General features: G+C 36.2%; 1 long non-coding RNA gene across 1 annotated transcript in view; it reads left to right on the forward strand.

Annotated features, from left to right (window-relative positions):
* The window catches only part of LOC128546089 (uncharacterized), a 40,846-nt gene extending 20,981 nt beyond the window's left edge, over positions 1–19,865 (forward strand). The window contains exons 4-7 of the long non-coding RNA XR_008370075.1: positions 2,138–2,240; positions 13,119–13,278; positions 16,359–16,537; positions 18,619–19,865. This is a non-coding gene — a long non-coding RNA (uncharacterized LOC128546089). The remainder of the gene's footprint in view (positions 1–2,137; positions 2,241–13,118; positions 13,279–16,358; positions 16,538–18,618) is intronic.
* Positions 19,866–22,449: the final 2,584 nt, after the last annotated feature.

Genomic DNA, 22,449 nt, shown 5'->3' on the forward strand with positions numbered 1-22,449 from the left:
TTGCTTTTTTTTAAGAAATTCATTTTGATTTTATTAATAAAGATAGTTCAATCAAATTTGCTTTATAACATACTCTAACTTTTTGCCAAATAAACAAATCAAACTAAATATTAAAAACATACTTCAATTGGTTATTTAAATTAAAGGGTTGTTTATTCAATCAATTGTTGATTATACTACTATTTCTCAAATTGGCACTCAGGCATCATTAAGGATTTTTATTGGCGTAACAGTGTTGCTGATAAGATGCCAAAATTTTGGCACTTAGCAAAGGCGTGAAGTTTAGGCGTGAAGTTTAATGATTATTTCATCAAAAAATCACATATGTTATATTACAGTTCCTTTGATTTAGCTGCCTGTTAATTACTGAATACTCCTTAAATTTTCAGACAAAAAATAGTTTTAAAAATGAAATGCATTATTAATTTCTTATTTTTACGATTGTAAATTGTATTGTAATATATTTTATTCGTATCATAAGCATAAGTCAGTGCGGCATAATTGTTGATCCATTATTTATACATCATTATCAAAATTTTACGAAAATATAATTTTGGTGTCTTGAGGTAGTCTTGACAATACAAAGGATCAGTACTCCTTATCGATTAATTTTAACACTTCATTGATTCTCATCGACTTGTGTGCACTCGCCGTGACTTAATTTGCTGATCAAAAAATTGTCGAGGCATGTCTACAGGATATAGAGCGGGATTACGCAGGAGATCAAAGGCAGGAGGCACATTTTAAGGACAGCGTGGTGGCAGTTATAAAGGGTAGGGCAGGGCGCCCCACTGCGTCGCTCTAGAAATAACACTACCTATTGATTTTGAGGTCCGAACTTGACATTGGTTACATCTGTGACAAGGCGGTATTTTAGGGGTATAATTTGTCATTCCTGTAACAACTCTAGTTTTATGGACCAAACATTATTACTGCTGTAGGCTTCTATATAGTTTCTTCAGTTCACTGAAACAGTGTTGTACAAGGAAAGTTCTCTTAAACCCATTGGTTAAAAAAAAATAGAATTTTATAAAAAGAAGCATTTTTAGCTCGACTATTCATAGAATAGTAGAGCTATTGGACTCGCCCATGCGTCGGCGTCCGCGTCCGCATCGGCGTCCGCGTCCCGATTTTGGTTAAGGTTTTGTATGTAAGCTGGTATCTCAGTAACTGCTTGTGGGAATGGATTGAAACTTCACACACTTATTCACTGTGACAAACTGACTTACATTGCACAGGTTCCATAACTCTATTTTGCTTTTTTACAAAATTATGCCCCTTTTTCGACTTAGAAATTTTTGGTTAAGGTTTTGTATGTAAGCTGGTAACTCAGTAACCACTTGTGGGAATGGATTGAAACTTCACACACTTATTCACTGTGATGAACTGACCTACATTGCACAGGTTCCATAACTCTATTTTGCTTTTTTTTTTTTTTACAAAATTATGCCCCTTTTTCGACTTAGAAATTTTTGGTTAAGGTTTTGTATGTAAGCTAGTATCTCAGTACTTACTAATGGGAATGGAATGAAACTTCACATACTTGTTCACTGTCATGATCTGACATGCACTAAGCAAGTCCCATAACTCTACTTTTTTTTTTCAAAATTATGCCTCTTTTTCGACTTAGCAGTTTTTGGTTAAATTTTTGTATGTAATCTGATATCTCAGTATCCACTAATTGGAATGGATTGAAACTTCACACACTTGTTCACTGTCATGATCTAACATGCACTGTGAAGGTCCCATAACTCTACTTGGCATTTTTACAAAATTATGCCCCTTTGACTTAGCAGTTTTTGGTTAAGTTTTTGTATGTAAGCTGGTATCTCAGTATCCACAAATTGGAAAGGATTGAAACTTCACACACTTGTTCACTGTCATGATATGACATGCTTTACAGAGGTTCAATACCTCTACTTTGCATTTTACAAAATTATGCCCCTTTTTCAACTTTTGTATTCATTCAATTGACAAGGCTGTTGAATAGTCGCACGTTGCTGTCCTCTGACAGCTCTTTTTATAACTGATGCTCTTTTGGTTGAACTTTTACCACTGTTTTCTATTAATGAATAGCGAAGTTACAATTTGGGAGTGAAACAGATAAATTGAATGGGTTTAAACTTGATACTTTCAGATGAAAGGAGATTGAGATAGGGGATTGGGTATCAGCATTACAAGACATGTGTATGATCCAGAGCTCGACCTCAGCTGCTTTGCCATTTTACTCCCCACTAGAAGTAAGTTATTTTATGTTGTTCAAAGAAGCCGGTGATATTAAAGTTGTATTTAGAGAGATCTGGAGTAATTTCGGTATTGAAAATAAACTGCTCATGTTAAGAATATAATTCTTTTGAAATATGAAGTTTTGCGGGTTAGGGAATACTTAAAATCTTCTATTTTGGACATAAAATATTTACAAATTGAAATGTATATAGATTGGAGTAAGTTTTTCTACTGGAGCTTGGTCCATTCTTTGCCAAATTTAAGCCGTGATCAAACCACAATAAATCATACACAGCTCTGAAATACAAAGGTTCAGAAACCCAACAACTATTGTAACAGTGATTATTTTGTGACAGTGTCTAAGCAGTCTGGTAAAGAACTTGCCTATGTATTCCAAAAGTGTCGATAAATGACAAGTGTCACGTAAAATATAGTCGATAAAATTTTGTCAGCAAGCTTGAACTTGCCCAGATTTGTTCAAATTTTGACCTTTGCACCTTTCAGGAGAACTTAGAGCAGCTTGTTTGATGTTGATTAAAGTTGGTCTGTAGCATGATTGTAAGATCCTGTCCCATATTTGTTGAAAGGATGCACTTTGCCTCTTTTAAGAGCCACTAAAGCTAAAAATAGAAATGCATTTAAAACTTCTCATGAACCGCCTTATGGATCTTCATCATATTTGCTTTGTATTAGCAGTGTAAGGTCCTCTTCCAAATTTGTTCAAAAATTTGTGAAAACGGTTTCAGTTCAGTCAGTATCAAAGGCTTGGCTTGCAGTCATCAAACTTCATAAGATGAATTAGACCCTCTTCCTACATGGCTCTTGAAATCTTGTATAAACGAACTTCTCCCAATATTGACGAAAATTGTTAACATCTCTCTAGAAACTGCAATCGTGCCAGAATCATTTAAAACATCACGAATAAGACCATTGTTAAAAAAGCCAAGTCTTGACCAAAACACACTCAAGAATTACAGACCTGTTTCCAATCTGCCATTCCTCTCAAAAATCCTTGAAAGTGGTAAACAGAAGAATTGAGGAACATTTGACGAACAATTACATGAAATAAACCAGTCAGCATACAGAAAATTTCATTCAACTGAAACCGCATTGTTAAAAGTTCAGAACGACATTCTCGAATCCCTAAAGCTGACGTCACAGTACTTGTGTTGTTGGACCTGTGGGCTGCATTCCGACACCTTTGACCGTAACACCCTTCTTCACAGACTCGAATTTAACTTTGAATTCGCCGATAAACCCCTTCAATGGGTGGCATCATATCTAACAGACCGCTACCAAACAGTATGCATCGATGGCAAACTCACTGAACCAGTCCTTATGAAATTCAGTGTTCCTCAAGGATCTGTTCTAGGCCCAAAATTCTACACGATGTACACAAAGCCGGTCGGGTCCATCTGTAGAAACCACGGTCTAAACCACCACTTTTATGCAGATGACTCCCAACTCTATCTATCGTTTAAACCAGTTGACCAAGAATCAAAGGCAGCCACAATCACACGAGTTGAAAAATGCTTAAAAGAAATCATCTCATGGATGAATTCAAACATGTTTAAATTGAATGCAGACAAAACTGAAGTAATTCTTTTTTCGAGTCAAAAACACTCCAAACATGTTGAAAATCTAGAACTTAAAGTTGGCGAATCGAGCATAAGACCATCAAAAACTGTTTGAAACCTTGGTGCTACGCTTGATTCGAACATGCACATGGACCATCATGTTAATTCTGTGACTCGAACATGCTACGGCCAAATACAACACATTGGTCATATTCGACCATATTTGACAACTGAAGCCACAAAAACCCTTATAAACTCGTTTGTGACCTCACGATTAGATTACTGCAATGCTCTTTTGTATGGCGTGCCAAAATCAACAACGAGCAAACTGCAAAATGTCCAAAACACAGCTGCACGTCTTATTACGAAAACAACCCGTTTTGAACATATAACACCAGTCCTTAAAGATCTTCATTGGCTTCAAATACAAGATAGAATCAAACACAAAATTCTCATTCAAACATTCAAGGCCTTGCAAGCACAGTTGCCAGTGTATATTAGAGACTTACTGGAGGTGTACGTGCCAACTAGAAATCTGAGGTCAGCAAGTGCAGCAACAACCCTTGTGCCACAAAAAAGTCGACTGGTTACCTATGGGGATAGAAGTTTCAGGGTTGCCGCCGCAAAACTATGGAACTCTCTCCCTGACAATCTCAGAAAAGATTCATCACTTAATTCATTCAAAAGAGCTCTCAAAACACACCTTTTCAAAATTTTCTACAACACATAGATACCAACTGTGACTGTTTCTACCCATAATAAGTATGCCATTGTTATTTTTGTAATACAGAACTACGGCAAGTCATTCGTAGCTGACTAAGATCTCTTAACTGTACAATTCATCATGTAATTAACTAAATTGACAATTCATCTTTTATTTCATCATGTCACATTTTTTAGGGTTATGACGTTCTATGTGTGTGTTTTTTGCAAGACTTGAGTTTTACTTGAAGTGTGTGGTATTTCTATCTAACACAGTATATGATGGCACCATTTACCTGGAGGTCGAACCACTATATGCGGCCCGTCTGGGCGTGCCAGGTGTTTAAAGCACTGGTATTGGCAATTGGGGTGGGACGACCTCAGGGGGAGGGGTGCAGTCATGGTTGTTTGTTACAATAAGGCGATAAATATTATCATTGTTCATTTATGATATTGTTGTAATGACTATTATTATGTCTCCCCCAGGAGACATATTGTTTTTGCCCTGTCCGTCCATCTGTCTGTCCATCCGTACGTCACACTTCATTTCCGAGCAATAACTGGAGAACCATTTGACCTAGAACCTTCAAACTTCATAGGGTTGTAGGGCTGCTAGAGTAGACGACCCCTATTGTTTTTGGGGTCACTCCATCAAAGGTCAAGGTCACAGGGGCTTGAACATTGAAAACCATTTCCGATCAATAACTAGAGAACCACTTGACCCAGAATGTTGAAACTTCATAGGATGATTGGTCATGAAGAGTAGATGACCCCTATTGATTTTGGGGTCACTCCGTCAAAGGTCAAGGTCACAGGGGCATGAACATTGAAAACCATTTCCGATCAATAACTAGAGAATCACTTGACCCAGAATGTTGAAACTTCATAGGATGATTGGTCATGAAGAGTAGATGACCCCTATTGATTTTGGGGTCACTCCGTCAAAGGTCAAGGTCACAGGAGCCTGAATATTGAAAACCATTTCCAATCAATAACTAGAGAACCACTTGACCCAGAATGTTGAAACTTAATAGGATGATTGGTCATAAAGAGTAGACGACCCCTATTGTTCTTGGGGTCACTCCGTCAAAGGTCAAGGTCACAGGGGCCTGAACATTGAAAACCATTTCTGATCAATAACTAGAGAACCACTTGACCCAGAATGTTGAAACTTCATAGGATGATTGTACATGCAAAGTAGATGACCCCTATCGATTTTGGGGTCACTCCATTAAAGGTCAAGGTCACAGGGGCCTGAACATTGAAAACCATTTCCGGTCAGTAACTTGAGAACCACTTGACCCAGAATGATGAAACTTCGTAGGATGATTGGTCATGCAGAGTAGATGAACACTAACGATTTTAGGGTTACTCTGTTAAAGGTCAAGGCCACAGGGGCCTGAACATGGAAAACCATTTCCAATCAATAACTGGAGAACCTCTCGACCCAGAATGTTGAAACTTCATAGGATGATTGTTCACGCAGAGTAAATGACCCTTATTGTTTTTGGGGTCACTCCGTTAAAGGTCAAGGTCACAGGGGCCTGAACATTGATAACCAGTTCCGATCAATAACTTGAGAACCACTTGACCCAGAATGTTGAAACTTCATAGGATGATTGAACATGCAGAGTAGATGACCCCTATTGATTTTGGGGTCAGTCTAGTAAAGGTCAAGGTCACAGTGGCCTGTTCATGTAAAATCATTTTTTGGAAATAACTTGAGAACCACTTGACCTACAATGTTGAAACTTAATAGGATGATTGGACATGCAGAGTAGATGACCCCTATTTATTTTGAGGTCACTTGATCAAAGGTCAAGGTCACAGGAGCCTGAACAGTGACTTGAGAACCACTAGGCCACTAGTGTTGAAATTTAGCGAGATGACTGGACATGCCAAGTAGATGATCCCTATTGCAGCCAACCATCAGTGTCTCTTTGACTTTCGCTCATGACCCCTATTGACTTCGTGCCTATAGGACTTTGCATTGGGGGAGACATGCGTTTTTTTACAAAAGCATTTTCTAGTTTTTTATTATTATGTACAACACCATTTATAAAAAAGGCATTTAATCAAATTGTTCAGTTTCAGTTTTGTGATTACATATGTCATGTTTTGTTATTTTCCTACATATCTGCGATGTGTCACATGTTTAATTGTAAAGCACCTTTGAACGTATATTCCGTATGAAAAGGACGCTCAACAAATCTGGTATAATAATAATAATAATTAACTTGTTATGAAGAGCTAATTGTTTAATAAGTTGTTCTTTAATGTAGTTATTGTCCCTGACAACTCCACTCGCTATCTCCTCCCATCTGCCAGCTTGCATACCTTTCTTTATACTGAAAAAAAAACAACATACACACATTTTCCCTTCTTCTTTAGAAACAGTTTGTTCTTATATGCCATTTCAGGCCCCAGGGCAATAATTTGAACAATTATGGTAGAGAGTCAAACTTGATTTCTCAAGCCAAATATCAAGGCTCCAGCTATTGCGATAATTCAGAGAAGCAGATTTTTAGAGCTATATGTTTAATGAACTGGAACCATTTGTACAACTTTGAAACAGGGCCACTAAGAGATCATTTGTGTAAAGTTTCTTGAAAATCCATTCTGAGGTTTTGGAGATGTTGTTGAAAGAAATTGTTGACGACATATGGATGCACACACACACACACACACACACACACACAAAGAATACCGCGTGATAAAAATGGCTCAGGTAGCTAAATAAAATGTTTGAAGCTACATGAAATAGGAAAGATTAATTTAAGATATTTTAAAACATTCCTGTTGCCATTGTTGCTTATAACTTTAAGATACCATAAGATACAAAGTTAAGTGTTTAATTCGCTCAAATATTAAACATTATATTTCATTTAGGTCATAAAGAAAATGGCACTGAAGCTGTCAAAACCTGATTGAAATCCCTTTGATTTTATCTCTTTCCTTTGCTGAAAAATAAAATGCTGGCTGGCGTCACTACAATTCAAGAAGTGCCCTTGGTAAGCAGTGTATCAGAGTCTGCATAGTACACCAATGGCAGACTACTCTGCCGCTCTCAGGCCATAGGTAGCCCGGATGGACGAGTGTGTTTCTGTTCAAGGTGAATATTTTGAGAGACTGATGTCAGTAATATGCTTAAATACAGGTTTTTCTTCATTAAGATATAAACCCTCATCATGCTGGACAGGATTGATATTGCCCATGCGACCAGTTCAGATCATGATCAGCCTGCACATCCGTGCAGTCTGATCATGATCTGCACTGTTCGCCATTCAGTCAGTATATTTTTTGTATGCACCCCTTTTAAAGGTTAATGGTTCTGTCCAAATTGAAAAATGGACAAGTTCATTATAGAAATTTAGCGTTAAAGTGTTAATGTACTAAACTGTGATAATATACTAGCTGATACCACCTTTAGGCTATAATGTTTATATAAAAATTATTTCAATGCTAATTTAACAAACACATAATTATGACCCCCATGATAGCCTGTGAGAGCTAAATGGATATACTTCTGTACTCTGTGACCTTTGACCAAGTGACCTCAGAAGCAACAAGGGTAATCTACTGACCACAGGAAACCATTCTATAGAAACTAATATATGGGAAGAGCTTTTTTACAGAATTTATGAAATAAACAACTAATTTTGATACATTGTCTGATCAGGATAATTTTTGTTTTATAGCAAGTAATACGGATATTGTCAAGTATTCAGCCAAAATCTGCTTTCAAATTTTATATCATTGACTGTTCTAACTCTATAACAAGTAATTAAGAACTTTTAGCTGTTCTGTATGTTCCTTTGGTGGTGCTCTACCAAAATTGTTCAAACAGTTTTACTTGATTGCATGCACATAGTGGCCGTCAGAGCTAAAAATAGAAAAATCTTGAAGCAATATCTCCTCCTAAACCGCTTTTTGGATTTTGAAATATTTTCACATAAATGTCCTTATGTAACATTCTACCAAGATTGTATAAATTATTTCGATTTGTCAAAAAAATAGCCATATAGTTTAAATTTTAAAAATCTTCCTGTGTGAAACTGCTGGACCAACTTTAAAATAATTTCACACAAATTGTCCTTGTGTGAACTTCTACCAAGATGCTTCGTCAAAAAACATGACCTCAGGGGGCGTGGTAACTTTTACCTATATGTATATAGTGGAAACTTAAAAAATCTTTTTTTATGAAAGTGCTGACCTGATTTTAAAATGATTTTACACAAACGGTCCTTGTGTGATCTTCTACCAAGATTGTTCAAATTATTGAGATTCAGTTAAAAACATAGCCACCTGAGAGGGAATGGTTACTTTCCCTATATGTAAATAGTGGAAACTATAAAAATCTTGTTACACGAAACTGCTGGCCTGATTTTGAAATTAATTTACACAAATGGCCCTTAGGTGACTTTCTATAAAGAGTATTCAGTTTATTAATCCCCCGCCACAAATGGTGGGGGGTTATAGGAATGGTCTCCTTCCGTCCGTCTGTCCTTTCGTCTGTCCGTAACACTTTTGTGTCCGCTCTGTATCTCCTAAACCCCTTGAAGGATTTTCATGAAACTTGGGTCAAATGATCACCTCATCAAGACGATGCGCAGAACCCATGAGTCAGCCTTGTCGGCTCAAGGTCAAGATCACAGCTCAAGGTCAAAGGTTTGAGCCTTCCATTTTATGGTGTCCGCTCTATATTTCCTAAACCCCTTGAAGGAATTTTATAAAACTTGGGTCAAATGATCACCTCATCAAGACGATATGCGGAACCCATGAAGCAGCCATGCCAGCTCAAGGTCAAGGTCACAACACAAGGTCAAAGGTTTTAGTTTTCCTTTCGTGTCCGTTCTAATTATCTCCTAAACCCCTCGAAGGAATTTTATAAAACTTAGGTCAAATGATCACCTCATCAAAACAAAAAGGTCACAACTTAAGGTCAAATGTTTGAGCCTTCCATTTTGTGTCCACTCTGCATCTCATAAACCCTTTTAAGGATTTTCATCAAACTTGGGTCAAATGATCACCTCACCAAGAACTCAGGAGTCAGCCATGTCAACTCAAGGTCAAGGTCACAATTCAAGGTCAAGGGTTTGAGTTCTGTATCTCCTAAACCCCTTGAGGGAAACTTTGGTCAAATGATCACCTCATCAAGACATTGTGCAGAATTCATGAGTCAGCCATGTCAATTCAAGGTCAAGGTCACAGCTTAAGGTCAGAGGTTTACCCTTTCACTATCCATAGCAGTGGCGGGGGATTTAGCTGTCTTTCAGACTGCCTTGTTCTGATTCATTTAAAATCATGGCCGCCAGATAGCATGGTCACTTTCCCTATATGTATATATTCGAAACTTCAAAAACATTCTTGTCAGAAACAACAGGCTTAATGCAGGCTTAATTTTAACATTCTTGGATATTTTGCGTGCAGTATCAGGGTTTGACTGTCTGCTGTAGTTAACCTGATGAAGGAAATTCTTAATACCGAAACCGGTAGTTAAATTAAATAACAGTCTTAAACTTTACTGGTGTTCAGTCTTGTTATTCTCCCCTCCCACCTTTGTACTTTAGTTTTGTCTGCTGTAATTGTTCACAGTATTGCCCTAGGTTCAAGCTTGTCCGGCTTTCACAGGTCAAACTGCTGGCGGGATTTCAACGAAACTCGTCGCACCGACACATGATAGGTCATATGGCGACTTTCCAGCTTTAATGGTGGAGGAAGACCCCAGGTGCCCCTCCGTGCAGTACCTAGCCTAGTTTTGCATATCGCTGTCAGGTTCCGCTTTGCTGCACAAAATAGTCACTGGAACTAAAAATAGAAAAACCTTGTCTGGCTTTCACAGGTCAAACTGCTGGTCTGAGTTCGACGAAACCACAAGAGTGATCAGTACCAAACCTAGTTGTGCATATCGCCGACATGTTCTGCTTCGCTGCACATAATGGCCGCCAGAGCTAAAGGTATACATACGGGGGAGACATATGTTTTTGTGACAAAAAACCTTCTAGTTACTAAATACATTTGACTCGGATTATCCACATTGGAGTCATTAAATGTTTCTTAAAAGTGCTATATATCACTTTCCAGCATAGGAAAAGTCGAGCATGCTGTCTCCTGTGACAACACTTGTTACTGATATTAATTGATTAATGAAATTTTATGATAGGTCTCACTGATAGTGTAAAGTTTTTGAATTCTTACGTATTTCTCAGTAGGAGTCAACAACTTCTAAAAACTGGCTTTTATACCCCCACCAAACATGTTGAGGGGGGCTATATAGGAGTACGTTTGGCATGTCCCGTCCAGTCCCATCCCGAAATCTATATGCCTGGAAGGATTTTTATTTAATTTCACATTATTATTCCTCAAGACCAGATGATGTGTTGAACACATCACCTATGCCTGATGGTCAAAGGTCAAGGTCAAAGGTTAGATATTTGGTTTTTGCTCCATAACTTCTATGTGCCTGGAAGGGTTTTATTACTATATGGATTTGATTCAAACTTAAAGTAGATGTTCCACCTTATCACCCACATCATATGACACAAGGTGCATAACTCTGACACCTATTTATAATGAATTATGCCCCCTTTTACTTAGAATTTAAGGTTAATTTTGATGCATTTTCTTTATATCTCAGTTATTACGAAATGCATTTGATTCAAACTTGAAGTAATTGTTCCACATCATCGCCCACATCATATGGCACAAGGTGCATAACTCTTGCACCAATATTTCCTGAATTATGCCCCCTTTTTACTTAGGATTATACTAATATAGTATTTTTATACACTTTATCTGTACCTCTCTTATTATTTGATATTTTTAACACAGACTCGAGCTGTTGTGTTATATTCTTCCACCTTTGGTGTCATTAACCTTTACCCTGCTGAATTTCTAAAATGGACTGGTCTATCTTTCAGTTTGGGCAGTACCATTTATTATTCAAAGGGGTGTTCACTGAAAATTTACTGACTGAATAGCGAACAGTGCAGACTGTGATCAGCCAGCATGGATATGCAGACTGATCTTGGTCTGCTCTGGTCGCAAAGGCAGAATCACTTGCCAGCAGCAGGCTAAAAGTTAAACACTCCAGTGACAATTCTTGACAGATTTAAATGTTTTTGGTACACGGGTGTAACATCATAAAATACAGGCCAAGTTCGATTTAAATTGCACCTTCTTGTGGCCATGTCTTTCTATAGATGCCATTCTTCTGTGACAAGACCATATTGTGGGGGTATTCGTCACTCCTGTGACAGTTCTAGTTATATTTGAAGTATTTAATGCACTGGAAGGAAAGGGTCTGAGCTAGGTTGTCAGGAAATGGTTTGGTAAACCATTGAACAAATCAGAAGAGATGTCAGATTGGGAAAGAACAGCTCTGCGTGCTGAGCAAATTAGATATACAGATAGGAACAATTTGATATTAGTGTGCAATACAGGTTTATCACTTTAGGTATATGATATATGAAACCTGTTGCTTTAAAAATTAGAAGTTTTGATGCATGTTCATCTGGAGGCATATCAATTTATAGGATAGAATTTGGTAGGTAAAAGTCTGCCTATTCAAAAGTAAAATAGTAATAAAAACTCTACTGCATGTACTGCTTTAACTATATTTCCAGTATTGTATCTATAGTATTTGCTGTGAAAACACACTTGTCTTTTAAACAATCCTGCAAGTCACCCATTTTAGTTCATCTTAGCAAGAACTGTTCAAGGAGAGCTATTGTGATCACTCTGTGTCCAACATCAGTCATCTGTCCTAGCATCCACAATTTTACTTTTTACACTCGAAGTTGCATTAGTGACCCAATCTTCATGAAACTTTGTCTGAATGTTGCCCACAGTAAAGTTTTACATGACTTGAAACTGGGTCATCTAGGGTTAAAAAGACCAATTAAAAGAAAAACATTGTTTACAATCATTAGAGGCTACATTTTCTGCATAGTCTTCATAAATCTTTGTCAGAGTATTTATCTATATTCAATCTAGATCAAGGTCAAAACTGGGTCACATGAGTTAAAAAAATAGGTCACTAGGTTTAATCATATAAAAACATTATAAACTCTCTAGAAGTCACATTTTCAACCTGGTCATCTCAAAACTTTGTCAGAATATTTGTCTCTATGAAATCTAAATCGAGTTTAATAGTGAAATGACAGGAGTTTAAAAGCTAGGTTATAAGGTACACCTATTGTCAGCAAATTTTGTGTTTAGGTAGGACAGATGTTGGAAATACATTTGGGGATCACATTGGTCAAGGTCACTATTACTTAAAATGGAAAATTGTTTCTGCTGAATTCTGCTGCAGTGGGCTAAAGTGTTAATCTAGTGTACCTTTTATAATGTAATTGAACAGGTCAGTGTTCTAATCCTGGTCTGGACTTCACACTGCCTAAAGGTCAGTGTCAAACTAATGACTCAAATCAAGAATTATATATGGCAATGACACATCTATGTTTGTTGTATCTGTACTTCTTATAACAGGACATGGCCTTTTTTAAACAGAATTTGTTGGATTGATGCAAAGTTTAAAACCCTGGTGTTTGTGAAATTTCTATGTTTCTTGTAAAAAATACATTGGAATAAACAATTTGTGTTTTTCTTCAGCCTTCAAGACAGAATCCAATAGCAGGTGAATCCAGGATCTCCAAAGTCGCTTAATGTGGTTGTATACATGATGTTACAGGGACTGGGTGAGCAGTTGTGAAGTTGTGGTGTAGATGTGTTCATTACTGAGCCTTATGCTGACCATGATAGAGCTGTACAGGTAAACATCATGGCTCCAAATTTATAAACCTTGTGTTTGGGCACAAATTTCAAGACTCTAGAAGCCTACCCATTAGTGCAGTAAGTCAAGTGTGAATATTTAAATTGGGATGACGTAGGTTTGAAACAGAGGCAAGGTGTGTGCTTCGCATGATAATTGGCTGAAGACATTACATCTAAGGTCATTTGGCCTCTGCTGTATGTTAATGTGGGAAAGTTGTCAGATTGTTGCAGAGAACAGCTGATTTTAATGAAAACATCTATAACAACTCTGCTAAGTGTGTTTTCCAGCTCAGAAATGAAACCGGTTAAAATATAACTTGAACAGTTCTATACAGGAACCACTGAAACAGGTTGAAATATAACTGAAACAGTTCTGTACAGGAACCACTGAAACACGTTGAAATATAACTGAAACAGTTCTGTACAGGAACCACTGAAACAGGTTGAAATATAACTGAAACAGTTCTGTACAGGAACCACTGAAACAGGTTGAAATATAACTGAAACAGTTCTGTACAGGAACAACACACGTTGAAATATAACTGAAACAGTTCTATACAGGAACCACTGGAACAGGTTGAAATATAACTTAAGCAGTTCTGTACAGGAACCACTGAAACACGTTGAAATATAACTGAAACAGTTCTGTACAGGAACCACTGAAACAGGTTGAAATATAACTGAAACAGTTCTGTACAGGAACCACTGAAACAGGTTGAAATATAACTGAAACAGTTCTGTACAGGAACCACTGTAACAGGTTGAAATATAACTGAAACAGTTCTGTACAGGAACCACTGTAACAGGTTGAAATATAACTGGAACAGTTCTGTACAGGAACCACTGTAACAGGTTGAAATATAACTGAAACAGTTCTGTACAGGAACCACTGTAACAGGTTGAAATATAACTGAAACAGTTCTGTACAGGAACCACTGTAACAGGTTGAAATATAACTGGAACAGTTCTGTACAGGAACCACTGAAACACGTTGAAATATAACTGGAACAGTTCTGTACAGGAACCACTGAAACACGTTGAAATATAACTGGAACAGTTCTGTACAGGAACCACTGAAACACGTTGAAATATAACTTAAACAGTTCTATACAGGAACCACTGATCCTTTGTGTTAAATTGTCTTAGCAGCATGATTCTATCATTTATCTTTGACTTAAACCCAGTTGAAATATTACATATTAGCTCACCTGAAAACAAAGTGCTCAGGGAGCTATTGTGATACCTCTGCATCTATCGTCTTGACTTATGCACTCTTAACAATGTGGAGATAACAATTTTTGCCTAATTTAAATGAAACTTTGTCAGAATATTTCCCTCAGTAACATCTCAGACAAGTTTTAAACTGGGTCATCTGGGATTAAAAAAAATCGGTCACTGGGTCTAACCATTGAAAAAACTTTGTTGACTCTTTAGAGGCCACATTTCCTACTTGATCTTTATAAAACTTTGTAAGAGTATTTGTGTCTGCACAGTCAAGATCACTTTAAAACTAGATTACCATAGTTCAAATTAAAAAAGTAACTATGTCAAGTCATAGAAAAACGTAAAAGCTCTAGAGCCCACACTTTCTACTTTATTATCATAAATCTTTGTCAGCATGTCTGTCTTGATGAAGTCTAAGTAATATTTGAAACTGATTCAAAACAAAGGTCACTATGTAAGATAATAAAAAAAGATTGTTAAAATTTTAGAGGCCTCATCTTGTACCTGAACTTCATAAAACTTTGTCAGAATGTAAATCAAGTTTGAAACTGTATTATCTAAGGTTATAAAACTAGGTCAAATCAGAAACCTTTTTATGCTGAAGAGGCCACATTGTCTACCTGATCTTGAAACATTGGTATATGATCAAAGAAATGGTCAAACTATTTGTTAAATGAAATCTAAGCAAAGTTAAATACTAGGTTATCTGGGGTAAGATACAGGGCCTTCGGGTGAACGATACAGGACCTTCACATGAACGATACAGGGCTTTCAGGTTAACGATACAGGGCCTTCAGGCTAATGATACAGGGCTTTCTGGTGAGCGATACAGGGCTTTCAGGTTAATGATACAGGGCTTTCGGGTGAACGATACAGGGCATTTGGGTTAATGATACAGGGCCTACAGGTGAATGCTACAGGGCCTTTAGGCTAATGATACAGGGCTTTCTGGGGAACGATACAGGGCTTTCAGGTTAATGATACAAGGCTTTCGGGTGAACGATACAGGGCTTTCAGGTTAATGATACAGGGCCTTCAGGTGAATGATACAGGGCCTTCAGGTTAATGATACAGTGCTTTCGAGTGAACGATACAGGGCCTTCAGGTTAATGATACAGGGCTTTTGGGTGAACAGTACAGGACCTTCAGGTGAATGATACAGGGTCTTCAGGTTAATGATACAGGGCTTTCAGGTGAATGATACAGGACCTTCAGATGAATGATACAGGGCCTTCAGGGCCCTCTTGTTTAAATAACTGCCAGACACTGTTTAAACTTGACGAGGATCTATATTGTTGCTTTAAAGTGAACATTTACTGATATCCACCACGAAGGACAACAGATTTGTACTAAAAAATGGAATGCCTTATGATAGGGTAAGGGCTTAATTGACTCGTGCTTAAGATGACAGGTCATTGATTTTGATAACTAGCATGAAAATACTGCTGCATCTGTGCCAGAAAATGGATTTTTATCAGCTAATATTTGTTGTGCTGCATAAATTACATGTCAGCTCTAAGCACTAAAAAGTCAAACCCAGATTTGTTCTAGGGCAAAACACACAGGCACTTAAAACAGAATGGAGACATTTAGCTGTTACAGTAATCATTGAATTATTTGTGGGCAATGTTGACATTACTGGGACAATAAAATTACAGATAGACAAGTCAAACCCAGTGTGTTAATGTTTATGCTGAATATTTAATATCCAAATCTTTACTAGGCTAATAATCAAGAAATTTGGGGAGTTGTGGTCTGGTGGTTAAGATTTTGGCAGCTCAACCTGGAGGTTGTGTATTTGAGCTTTGCTGGTGTCACAACCACTTTATATGATGCAATTACTTGTTTTTCCAGGAAGCAAACTCTGGAGTGATCCAAATAAGTTTCAGACTTCCATTACAATGGAGCTTGCGTCAGGTTGGATACAAATGTATTACAATGTAATGTGTAAAACAGCAGGAGACCAGGTTGTGGAAGTCCGCAACCATTTCAACATCACAGTACAACAACAAGATATTTATAGCAGGTGCTAGGTAAGAATTTCTTAGAGAGTTGTTTTCAATATTTTCTTGACTAAGTAAAATCTCACCAACAGTGGTTTGACATAAGTTTTGTAGCGAAAGATTACCATCATACAGGCATATTTTACACCCTGAAAATTTTAAGGGGATGATATAATTGCTGCTTTGCTCATCAGTCAGTCCCAACATTCTTGTCTGGACTTTTCAGGAAGCTGGAATACAGCAAAACTTCACAGACAGCTCCACTACTAAGAAGTGTTATGCACTTTGTCAGTTATGGCCCTTCAATGGTCATTTTCAAGTAAATTTGTTCAGACTACTAGTACTACTTCTATACCATTGATGGGTTTTGAATGAAAATCTTTATAGGAATAATTGATGTGAAACCTTTTTATGCTTAGTTGGCCAAATGTCAAGATCGCAGCAACCTTGATACTAAAAACAGTTTCCAATTTATAGCTGAAATATGCTTTGACCTGCAGGTGTCAGACTTCCTAGGATGATTGCTTGTGGTCAGTAGATGACCCCTACTGTTGTTTGGTAGTCAGTAGGTCAAAGTCACAGTGACCTTGAGACCAAAAATGGTTTCTAACCTTTGACCTGGAAATCTGTTAACATTTAAGAAATGAAATGATTTTTCTTGGTGTTCATGCGAAATGAATGACAGAATAGGATTGGCAAATCCATGAATTGCTAATTTGCCGATCCTATTCTGTGGTTCATTTTGCATGAACACCGAAAAAAACAGTTTCATTTCATATATTTACATTACATTGTATATTTCCTTTCCATTTGTAAACAAGATAACATTATAAATTGCACATATTTTGTGGCATTTAACATTACAATCAGCTTCCGGCAATTCTGTTCACCACAAAGAAAACTGCGACGTCATCTAAGGAATGTTCTCCCTGACTATACGTGGACATCGTCAAAACAGCGGTTGATTATCACTAAGCAGCGGTCACATAAATTTTGTGCCTTTCCTCTTGCTGTTCATACAAAATGAACGTCATAATTTTCAATGGAAAAGAATAGGGGGAATGGAAATATTTATATCTGAAGAGCACTAGTGTTTACACAAAGCCTGTCTCCCTGTCTGTTGACCATGGGTTTCCTTTTGATAACGCACAAATGCTTTGGCTTTGGCAAGGTGTCAAACTTCAAAGGATGGTTTTTTGTGGTCAGTAGATAAAACCTATCATTTTGGGGGTAAGTTGGTCAAAGGACAAAGGTCATAGTGATGAGGGGAGGCCATCTTAGGGGCGTGCGGGTTTCACAAACACATCTTGAACATTAGACGTAAAGTGTACATAGATATTTTTGCACAGACTCCAAAACTGCCTGCAGGGTTTAAGGAAATGTCATTGGAAGCCTCACAGCCAAGAGATGTGCATATTATCAGATTGTTTTTGCGTGATCAGTTTAGACAGAGTTATAACCCTTTGATGTTGCTACATATAATATACAGTAGCACCATTCTTGTTTTTCTTTGTCTTGAGAATAACAGAGTCCAGTAGGGTGAAATTTGCAGTCAATGAAAAATATATTACATGGTGTACAGAGTTAATTTTTTGTTTCACAAGCTCTTGCAGAATTAGATCCCCATTGGTACATTTCTAAAACAACTTACGACAGACTTGTACATACAAAACAACATTTGTGAGCATCCGTCTATTCCACCGATCTTGTTGTGTGTGTTGTAAGGGGTTGGCATATGGGCAGGACATCGACAAGAATGAAACATAATTATATAGTATGTCGATGAATTGAAAAAAGGCAGAGTAGCAAATCACGTATTGATGTGTATTTCAAGCTATAAAATGTATGAGATTGAAACACCCACTTACACTGTAGTAAGATAATTGACTAATATTCATGAGATTGCAAGCTCTCAGGCAGGAAAATATATTCTCTGTGACAGTTTATCAAAGAATCAGCATCTGATATTTACACTCTACGGCTTATTCATCCTGGAAAGTTGTCAGTCTCTTACATGTAAAAAGTTGTTACTGGTTCAGAAGAATGAAATTCTGTTGTTTCCCTTAAAATTGTTGTAATATAGTATGCACATTAAACAGTTGTGTTTTCAGATGGAGATGTAGATATTAACCTGCTGCTTCCCTCTCAGGATACGGAGTTGCTATCTCAGCAGAAAGTTTACATGATCTTTAGTCAATCCACTGCAAATTCTGGCCAGCCTTACATGAAAATGTCCAACTACTGGAACTTGTGACTAATTTACCAAATAAATCAAAGGTGGAATCAGAGTTTACTGAATATTGAATAGACTGGTTTTCTGTCGCCATGCTGGGAAATGGTGCTGCAGTACAATCCGAAACTGTGCCACAGTCTATTTACAGTATAAGGGAAAAAACCTGGTCCAGATAACATATTGCCAGAATTCTTTATTTATGGTATTGAGAGTATTATTCATATTTTAGTAAAATTGTTTAATAGGCTTTTAGTACTGGGGAATATCCTGAAAGTTGGTGTGAATCTATTATAATTACACTACAGAAGAAGGGAGACGTAAATAATGTAGAGAACTATAGAGGCATCTCGTTACAGAATGTTTTGTGTAAAATATATTGTGGAATTCTTGTCTCGAGGTTAAATTTTTATGTACAAATGTATCATAAGATTTCGGAAAATCAAGCCGGATTTAAAACAGGTTATTCAACTGTTGATAATGCCTTTATTTTAAAGTCTGTTATAGATCGCATTTTAAAAAAAAAAGAGACAGAAACTGTATGTTGCTTTTGTGGATTTTCAAAAATGTTTTGACACTATAAATAGGCAGATTCTATGGAATATTTTAAAGGAAAATGGTATAAAAGGTAATTTGTTTAAAAGTTTTCAAAGTATGTATCATAATGTTAAGGCATGCGTTAGATGTAATGGTTCAAGAAGTGAATATATACAAAGTACGATCGGCTTAAAACAGGGCTGTTTAGCCAGTCCTATCTTGTTTTGTTTCTTTATAGATGAACTAGAACGATGTCTTTCAAATAATAACGTAGGTGGTATACAATTGCACCCAGATACTATTAAGTTATTTCTTTTAATGTTCGCAGATGATGTTGCATTATTAGCAGACACAGTGTATGGCCTTCAAAGGCAACTGAATATTTTGTCAGATTTTTGTGATACATTTAAATTAAAAGTAAATGAAGGCAAAACTAAAATTGTAGTCTTTAAAAATGGCGGCGTACTTGCGAGGAATGAAAAATGGAAATATAAAGATACTGAGATTGAAGTTGTAAATAAATTTGGTTATGTTGGATTGACATTTACTAGACAGTTATCTATGAATTGTATGGTTCATGACCTATGTGTTAAAGGGAAAAGATATTAATCTCTATTCTAAATTCACTATACAACTGTGGTCAATTGTCAAAATCTGTATTTTTTAAAATTTTTGATTGTAAAGTTTGTCCTCAATTGCTATACGGTTCTGAAATATGGGGCATATATAAGTTTTGATGAACTAGAACGTGCTCAGTATTACGCATGTAAAAGGTTTATGTGTGCTAAACAGAAAACATCTAATGTTGCAATTTTAGGAGACTGTGGTAGATACCCATTATACATAACAACATACAAAAGGTCAATTAAGTACTGGATGAAAATTCTGAAAATGCCCAATGATAGGTTTGTGAAGAAATGCTATAATATGATGCTAAATGATGATACGAATGGGCATGTAAACTGGGTAACTGCTGTTAAAAATTGTTTGATGAGTCATGGTTTTGGTCATGTATGGTTAAGTCAAAATGTGCAGTATGAGTCGGGCTTTTTAAAAATGTTTGAAAATAGGTTAAAGGATATTTATAAACAAGATTGGAATGTAAATTTAAACCTAAATGCTAAACTTGTGCATTATAAAGAATTTAAAAATGAGTTTGAATTTGAGCTATACCTGCATGTACTTAATTTGAGAAAGTTCAGATACGTTTATGTTAATTTTAGATTAGGTAGTATGGATTTAGAAATTGAGAAAGGAAGATATACTAATACCGCAAGAGAAAATAGAAAATGTAAACTATGCGATACCAATTCTGTTGAGGACGAGTACCATTTCCTGTTGCGCTGTGGATGTTATAGAGATCTCCGTGTACTACATATACCAAGCAAATATTATACTCGCCCAGATGTTAATAAATTTAATATTCTTATGTCTACAAGAAATGAAGAACTGATAAAATCAACAGCGGTATTTCTTTATTATGCATTTGAAAAAAGAAAGAAACTTTTACAAACTTTATTAGCGCAAGATATTTAGATGTTAGATTGATGGAGGTAAATACTTATGAAACAAATACCCATATTGCAACACTGTTATATTATATGTTTATATCTATATACGCACACTATACAGATTTTGAAAGCTTGTATATGTATATTGTATATACCTTGCATGGGCCGGAGGCCTTGAAGCAAATAAAGTATTGTCATTGTCATTGTCATTGTATAATGGACAAATTCTATTCAATTTGTGCAACTTGTGGAAAGGTATTCTGGAAAGTGATACATTTTGAACATGTTTGTGAACAGGTCTTACACGTTCTAGGAATGCAGTCCAGATTTCCAACAGTTTATGAGAAGTTGAATGAGAATTTCACTCGAAAAATGAAAAGAAATTCTTAAGAATGGAACTTAAGTGCTTAGTGTTTGATCCACATTTTACGTTACAAGTGTTTACTTGATTATTCTTTGTATATCGATAATACAATACCTTTTATGTTATATATCATTTTAAAGAATATTAAGGGTGGTATTAGAACATTTTTGTCACTTTTATGAAAGAAGTATTATGTTCAACAATCAAATTTAAAATATAACACACAGTAGACAAATAATGTTCTCTTGTACACTACGTTTCCTTTTTAATTAATCATATTCATTCTGCTTAAATTTTCTTTTGACACCAGAAATTTGACTGTATTTTTGTCATCTCCACCATCCGGTCACTCATCAAATATACTGCAGATGTTGGTTTGCCATGCTTTGACAAAGTACAGGAAAATAAATGGTGACAGTAATAACATTAACTCGGATAAATAAGTTTATCTTGACTGGCTTATGGTAGATGTTTTTCTTGTAATAATTCGATAATAATAATAATCACGGTCTAGCACGCATTCATTATTGGTAAGCAATTTAATTTTAAAGCATATAGTTACGGATGCAGTTTGTTATTGTTTTTTGCGATGTAATTCAAAACATTTTTTGCTGGTAAAGTTACGACGTAAAAAGCACTCCCCCGATTGGTCGAGTTTGCAGCAAGGTACACTCATCCTATCCAGAATTTAATTGGCTAATGCAAGCAGGCAAGTGCAATTTTACACTAATTTCAGGGGAAAAAGGCAGTTTCTACTTTTTATTGGTTTGAATTTGGAGAAAGGCATAAAAATTAATTGGCAGTAAAATTTACTTTATCAAAGCTATCTTAAAATTTAAAAGGTTCTTAACTACCATCTGTAGAAATATGTAATGCTGTTGTCAAGGTTATTCATAAATGAAGCTAAAATTAAAGAAATATGTTATGGATTTAGTAGATCAAGCACTAGTGCAAATTAGATTTTATTATTTTGTAAAATAAAAAGGAAACTTGATATTATTTTTTTCAGGTTTGACTCTACAATATTTCTAGTTGAGGTTTAGTTTCCCTCTAGAAGTATGCTTCTTTCAAGTTGAAAAAGCACATAAAGATGCAATGGTATTTTTCATCTTCATATTTGATGTACATTTCTTTCTTGATTTGATTTTTTTTTTCAAGTTTTATTATTTACTTCATTCTGAATTTAAAATGATGTTATATTCCTAACTGGTTTGGTTTTACCTTGCAGTGTCAAAGTTAAGGTATAATGGCAGCATTGTAGTTTTAAAGTTCAATGTGGGCCCTTTGTTGTCTCATTCCA

This window comes from Mercenaria mercenaria, chromosome 3 (assembly GCF_021730395.1).
Source record: "Mercenaria mercenaria strain notata chromosome 3, MADL_Memer_1, whole genome shotgun sequence".
Classification (NCBI taxonomy): Eukaryota; Metazoa; Mollusca; class Bivalvia; order Venerida; family Veneridae; genus Mercenaria; species Mercenaria mercenaria.